Source organism: Triticum aestivum, chromosome 1A (assembly GCF_018294505.1).
Source record: "Triticum aestivum cultivar Chinese Spring chromosome 1A, IWGSC CS RefSeq v2.1, whole genome shotgun sequence".
In the NCBI taxonomy this organism is placed as follows: domain Eukaryota; kingdom Viridiplantae; phylum Streptophyta; class Magnoliopsida; order Poales; family Poaceae; genus Triticum; species Triticum aestivum.
The window spans coordinates 572,988,524-572,995,502 of record NC_057794.1 but is presented as its reverse complement, the minus strand read 5'-3'; the positions used below and the strand labels follow the sequence as shown (position 1 = coordinate 572,995,502).

Here is a 6,979-nt window from a genome sequence, read left to right as displayed (position 1 = left end):
TCCTTGGGCGTGAGCAGCGCATCAAGGCGCGCCGTGTTTCCCCCAGCTTCGCCTCCGCCAACGCCGCCACACGCGGCAAACCTCAGAAGCCGGCCGCATCAGGTGGCAAACCACCGGCTTCCTCGTCGCAGGCCTCGCGGGGCAACGCGCCGACCATCACTGGAGGGAGTCGCCCAGTTGCTTGCTGTTCTAGTTGCGGTGCTCCTCAGGCTTGTCAGCTTTGTGGCATCGATCGTCACCTCGCCTCTCGCTGCCACAGACGCTACAAGCAAGACTTCCTTGGCCTGTGGTTGTTGCAAGTATTACATGAAGGACGGACTGTGGTTGTTGCCTTCACTGTTATGCATTTTTTTCTAGAAACAGAACACCATGCACAAGCAGCAAGTTCTCCTGTATACCATGTGAACAGGCATGCACGCAGCATCTTGCCATCCTCACGAAGTACCGGAAGATCATTTTGTCCGCATACAATAAAGTTCGTTCTCGAAGCTAATACTTTTATTGTGCGTGCAAGAAATATGCCATGAAAGTCATTTGCATTAGTTGGCTTATTAAGAAAAAGTCGAGAAACATGAATGAACTATGGCGGACCTGTCCACGACAACGGGACGGGACCAGTGAAGCTGAGGAGCAGGAGCTGCCAACTTGGGTCCATGGTCCATGCCACCCACCAATTTCTTCAGTCGACAGACAACACCTCATGCATGAAAAATGCAAGAAAATAAAGTTTGAATTGGCACTCCGCACGCACACTGACTATTGTGGCCACTGACTAGTACTACGTACTTGCAACGCATGGTTACACACATTCATGCACGAGCATAAGATGAGATGCACCACCCAAGCAGTTTTTGCCAAGATCACTTGAGAATCACCTGCACCCCAAACTGGTTTCTTGCTGAGTGTTCCTGCTTTTTGTATACATACCACAGGCCACAGCTGAATCCATGGCGAAATGCTTCCTGCTGCTCGCCTTCTTGGCGTTTCTCCTGCCGGCGGCCTATGCGACGTGCCACCCTGACGACCTTCAAGCGCCGCGGGGCTTCGCCGGGAAGGTACTTGGACCTCTCAAATAATTCATTTGGTTGGTGAGGTACCCAAGGGTTTGACACTACTCGAGGGCCTCACCGTTGTCGATCGTTCACTAGGTATTGCTTTCTCTAACTTGCTATTGTATGTGAAGAGCAATAGAAGAACACTCCAACAACAACAACCAAACACCATTACTGGGACCAACAACAGTGTTAGATCTGGAAGTGGCAACATTGTATCTGGGAGCGGCAACACTGTTGTATCTGGGACAACAACAATGTTTCTGGGAGCAACAACACAGTCACATCTGGGAGCAGCAATGTCATACTTGACACCAACCATGTCGTAATTGGGAGCAACAATACTGTATCCGGCAATAACAATAGGGTAACTGGGAACAATAATGTTGTATCCGGGAGCAACCAAGTCGTGTCCGGGGACAACAAAGTCGTAACTGGCTAATGATCTGTTAGTGGATTGATTTCGGCTTCCCTGGTGCAGTTCATACGTCCTTGTCCAAGTTCAGTGTGGCTGACAATTACTTGGTGGGCCCAATCGTGTTTGGAACTTCATGGATATAGCATCCTACCTACTTAAAATAAAATTTCCCTAAAATATCTATAGAACGTTTTACATACTAAATGCTGGCCTGGACAGCAATGGCGACTTGCAGCTTAGGTACAAGTTTTCATCGTGGATGTCTAGATGTGGTTATTTCATCTATTCTGTTATCTGTAATGTGTGATGTTTTATTATATATGAAGATTGATCTATGAATTATAACTGCTCAATGTCATCTAGCTATACACTTCTCAGGTGATGCAATACGGATCGTTTGCCATGTGCACCTCGTAGTTCCTTTGTGACCAGTGATTACCTTCAATCTGTTTCTAGATTTACATACTCCCTCCTTCTAACTATATAGGGCTTAATGCGTTTTTCGAGGCTAACTTTGACCAAAAGTTAGAGCAATAATATCTGACAAGCAACTTACACAAAGCATATCGTCAAATTTGTATGTTAAAGGAGCTTCCAATGATATAATTTTCGCATTATAAATCTCATATAGTATTAATCTTGTCAATAGTCAAAGGCGGTATTGAAAAACGTATTAGGCCCTGTATAGATGGAAGGAGGGACTACTTCTTTTCTAGAGCCCTTAGAATTTATCGAATCCAGAAAATGAATTAATCTTGGCAAGGAAATGTATGCATGCCTTGGTTATCTCAAATCATCCCAGTTTCTCGGACCAACAATTATCACAGAGATAGTAGAAATAAAAAGAAAATAGGCCAGGCTAAGGTTGCTCCAGTGGCTGTGTACACGCGTTAGGGATAATAATTACAGATCAACAATGCACTGGTAAACATTGATAAATATATTTCGCAAATCTCTACTTCTAATGGAGCAGTTGGTAGTCTCGCTTCCAGGTTTTTTTTCGTCCCACCTCCCATGGTTTTTTTGGTACCTCGTCCCACCTTACACTGAGCCGCCACGAACCGAAAAAACCGCGTACCGAAGCCCCCACCCACCCTCACGCATTCCAGGACCCAACCTCCGATCGCACCCAAGACAATCGAGCAAAAAAACCTACGAAAATTAACCAGCGAAAAAAACTTAATGGAGGAGTTGGTAGTCCAGTACGGTTTATTTTCAACACTTTCCTAATGACAAAAGATCACGGATCTAACTTTCCTACCTTAGCCAAATCAACGAATCTCTCTCATTAATGCAATTTGCTTTAGGAAACAAATAATAGATTCTTTCCTACCTTAGCCAAATCAACGGATCTCTCCCATTAATGCAATTTGCTTTAGCAAACAAATAACAAATTCTTTCCTACCTTAGCCAAATCAACGAATCTCTCTCATTAATGCAATTGGCTTTAGGAAACAAATAATAGATTCTTTCCTACCTTAGCCAAATCAATGGATCTCCCCCAATAATGCAATTTGCTTTAGCAAACAAATAATAGATTCTTTCCTACCTTAGCCAAATCAACGAATCTCTCTCATTAATGCAATTTGCTTTAGGAAACAAATAATAAATTTTTCCTACCTTAGCCAAATCAACGGATCTCTCCCATTAATGCAATTTTCTTTAGCAAACAAATAATAGATTCTTTCCTACCTTAGCCAAATCAACGGATCTCTCTCATTAATGCAATTTGCTTTAGGAAACAAATAATAGATTTTCAGGAAGCAAATAATCTCTAATCTCTAATCTTAATTCTCTAATAATAATAATAATAATTATTATTAATTAATCTCCATCTCTACTTTATCTAAAAGAACCATAAGGTTCCGTCTCCCCTCTTACGTCGTCCCACCCGTTCGTCCATCCTTTCTCACCCTACAGCGATTTCCTCTCCTCTCGGTCAATATTTGGTAATTCAATCAATTCACGGATTAATACCTTATTTGGTTAATGCATAATACAATTAATTCAGGCCAATCACGGACGACATCTCTCCTATTCCTTCCTTTTAATTGTTTAGCTTCCCTCGATCCTCTCCTTTATTCGCTCCTCCCAGATCCGTCATGGGTGCATCAAGTCAATCGTGATGGAGAGAGAGAGAGGGGGGCGCCCTGACTAGAGGAGAGGTAGCCGTTGGGGGAGGAGAGGATGCGGGAGACAGGTCGCCGTCGTGGGAAGGAGAGGATTCGGGTGGCAGGTCACTGGCCAAGGTAGAGGTCTGCCTGCTCTTCGTGCAGCGATGTAGCCAAGGTGCGTGACCACGCGCTGGTGTGCGTTGTGGCGCCGATGCATGTACGTTGCTGCGTGAGAGATGCAATTTTGCCGCTACGCTGCTGCTGCTGTCCGTATTGCTGACACTGCTATGCTGCTGCTTCTGTTCGTCCTACCATTCCATCACGTTGAACAGAACCTCACGCCTCTATTTCCCGTGAGGCCAATATTCAAAATCCTCCCTCCATATGAAATCCTTTGATACGACATTTTATGTAGATATTGGAATTTTCACTGCCAAACTTATTATCTGAAAATATCCCTTAGCTATTAGACCCTCCTTCCAGAGTATAACATGGTTGGCCTCCATCCAGTATAGCTTTTGTTATCTTATTCCTTTAACGATTTTTTCTTGACATCGCAGGTGCATATGAAACTGCCCTACACAGCTGATGATTCAGATTCACGGGAAACATGAAAGCATGAATGGAACCTGAAGTCAAAATTCCAGGCTTTTTTCACGTCTTTAGTTCATGTATGGCTTGATTCTAGCTATCCATAATCTGGGTGTGTTGTGTGAGTAACTTCCACTGATCCATGAGACCATGACAATTGTGTAATATTTCCTCTGAAAGGACCTTGATGTATTTCACATCAGCGGAAAAGTTTACCGTATGACCAGACTGTACAATTGTCCAAACAATAGTATGCTTTGTTTTTCATTTTTCTATGCTTGTAACTCAGTTTTCTGTATCCTCTCAACCTGACAATAGTCTCATTAGAGTGGAGTTAGCACTTTATCACGAATGACTTATCCTCATAGAAGGAAGTTTAGTACTTATTTAACAAATCAGAGTTAATAATCCATGCTACGTGGTAAGTGCTTTTACATTTTGAAATATTAATGTGCTTTACATGGTTCGTGCTCCATCGATATTATGCAGCTCATGTGCAGGATACAAAATCTTCACCGAAGGAAAACAATTGCTTTCATTGGCATACCAGGATATATTCTGCAGTGGATCTACAGCTAGGATGCATATGCATTTCCCACCTCTACAACTAACTTTTTTTTAGCATGTCTATTAACATTTGCCTCTTCTCCTATATTAGAAAAGGATGGATATAGATATTATGATCTACGCCATATATGAAAAGGATGTTGGGCAACAAGGCATGGATATAGATGTTGCTGGAAGGCATGAAAGAATTTTTTACAGAACATGAGAAGATGGTGTGCACTATCTACCAGATGGCTCCCCTCGCCAATTGGCTTGCACATTTCTATTTTTATGTCATATTACTTGAACTTGTTCAATATACTAGCATTAGTAAAACATTTGCTATACATTCTTCCTGAGAATCATGCTTTTGCTCTTTTCTGAATAATGTTATGTTTGAACAGTCCATTTCCTATCTTTTGTAGAGAGTTAGAAGCTAGGATACATAGTGCCTGCTAGAGTGAGATAAAGTAGGCGGAATAGCTTGTTTGGGGGAAACATTATGCAAAATTCTTAAATTCATCTACATTAGCAACTCTTGAGAAAGTAGGAGGAAGAAATTATTTAATGGTAAAAAGAAGTCAACAGTGTGGCCTGATGTGCCCTAAAGATATATGTTAGAACAACAAGAATGTGCCATAAAGATATACATGCATAGTAGAACAATAGGATTGGATGCTCCCGTAGCAACGCACGGGCAATTACCTATAATACCTAAAAGAAACGCAGTGTTCCGTTTCCCGTCTTACGTCGTCGAACCCTTCGTCTAGCCTCCCTCCCGTGCGCTGTTGGTTTTCCCTGCGTACGTTCCACCCCAAACGTGATTCGTTCTTCTTAATTACGTGGTCCCACCCCCATGTGATCCGGCGAAAGAACCAGCAAAACCGTCATACCCACGCACGCAAGCAACGAAAAATCCACGCAAGCCGTGTCTCCTCCTCCCTGTTCAAACCCTAGCCGCCCCTTCCCAGTTGACGCCGCTAGCGAGTAGCGCGTAGCACATGCACCAGTGCGGCCCTTCCGCGGTCCCCCTTGACCTCGCAATGAAACAGCTCGTCGGCATCGATGACGAGCCGGTGCGTCCGGTGTTGATTCATGTGGATGGGTCAAGCAGGACAGAGGGCGGTGGATCCGGGACATAGCCATGAAGTCTGCTTCGATGCGCGCCCAATATTGTCTCATGTGCATGGGTCGATCCTGGACGGCGGGCGATGGATCAAGGACGTACATAGCAGCTTTCACCTACGCAAACAGCTGACTACTCAACCTCCTCTCGGCGGTGGCAGCGGCCAGGTCTGGTTAGCTACCATTTATCTTTAATGCATGCCATGAAAGGCGATCAAGAGGAGCAATCATAAGCAGCGAGGTGTTCCAGGGCTACGAGCGCCAGTACTGCGACTCTGCGTCTGCGAGGTCTTCGCCAAGATCGCCACCCTCTCTTCCCGTGCCTATTTCTATTCGATGTTGTTGGTTTCGTCTTACATGGTGAGATCTAAGCAGACAAGATGAAGCAGAGGCTCTCTGAGATCCAGTCCGACGTGCAGGATACTGAATCGCTGGTAAATACTAGATTGTGTTTTATGATTTGATCATCCATTCCGCTGCCTTACATACTGCCTGTGGGACATTTGGCAGGTGGAGGCTTCATTTTGGACGTAGGTGAATGTGTGATTTCTGGAAGCTCTGTATATTAACTTCATGATCTGCTCTTGATTTCCTTCTTGGGGACTAGATTTGAAGATTTGCCAGCTACACCATCTAAAAATCAGGCTGCTGATCCGGGTACATTGCTACTCGGCCTTGCGTTCAATTGAAGTTTTCTGAGATCAACTCTTCTGAAACTTCAAAACGAGTAGTCCTCGTATTTTGAGGTTGCTACTTGCACATTGTTCATCTTTCTGTCAATTTTGTTCCATTATTTTGCACTCTATCTGCCAATTTGATTGCATGGTATAGGGTGCGATGGTGGTGTGGGCGCCGCACGAGGTAGGAGCAGTGCCCTGCACAGGCCAGCCCATGCCAGGAGCTAGCATCGCGCCAACGCCTCCATGAACGCCGCCATGACGCGTTGCATGGTGTCACTGTCGGGTGTGGCCCCCAACATCACGATGTGTGCTCAAGCATGTCGTTTGTGGCTTCAAGCCGCCTGGTGGCCACCATGGCATCGTGGCTAAACAAGAGGTTGGTGATGAAGAGCCTGCGATCGTCCAGGCGGATATGGCGGAGCATCCACGGCGATGTGGACGTGGCTGCAGCCG

At 44.7% G+C, this 6,979-nt stretch overlaps 1 pseudogene; it reads left to right on the top strand.

Annotated features, from left to right (window-relative positions):
* Positions 1-883: 883 nt before the first annotated feature.
* LOC123181870 (putative uncharacterized protein DDB_G0272516) lies at positions 884-1,619 on the top strand (annotated as a pseudogene).
* The last annotated feature ends 5,360 nt before the right edge of the window (positions 1,620-6,979 follow it).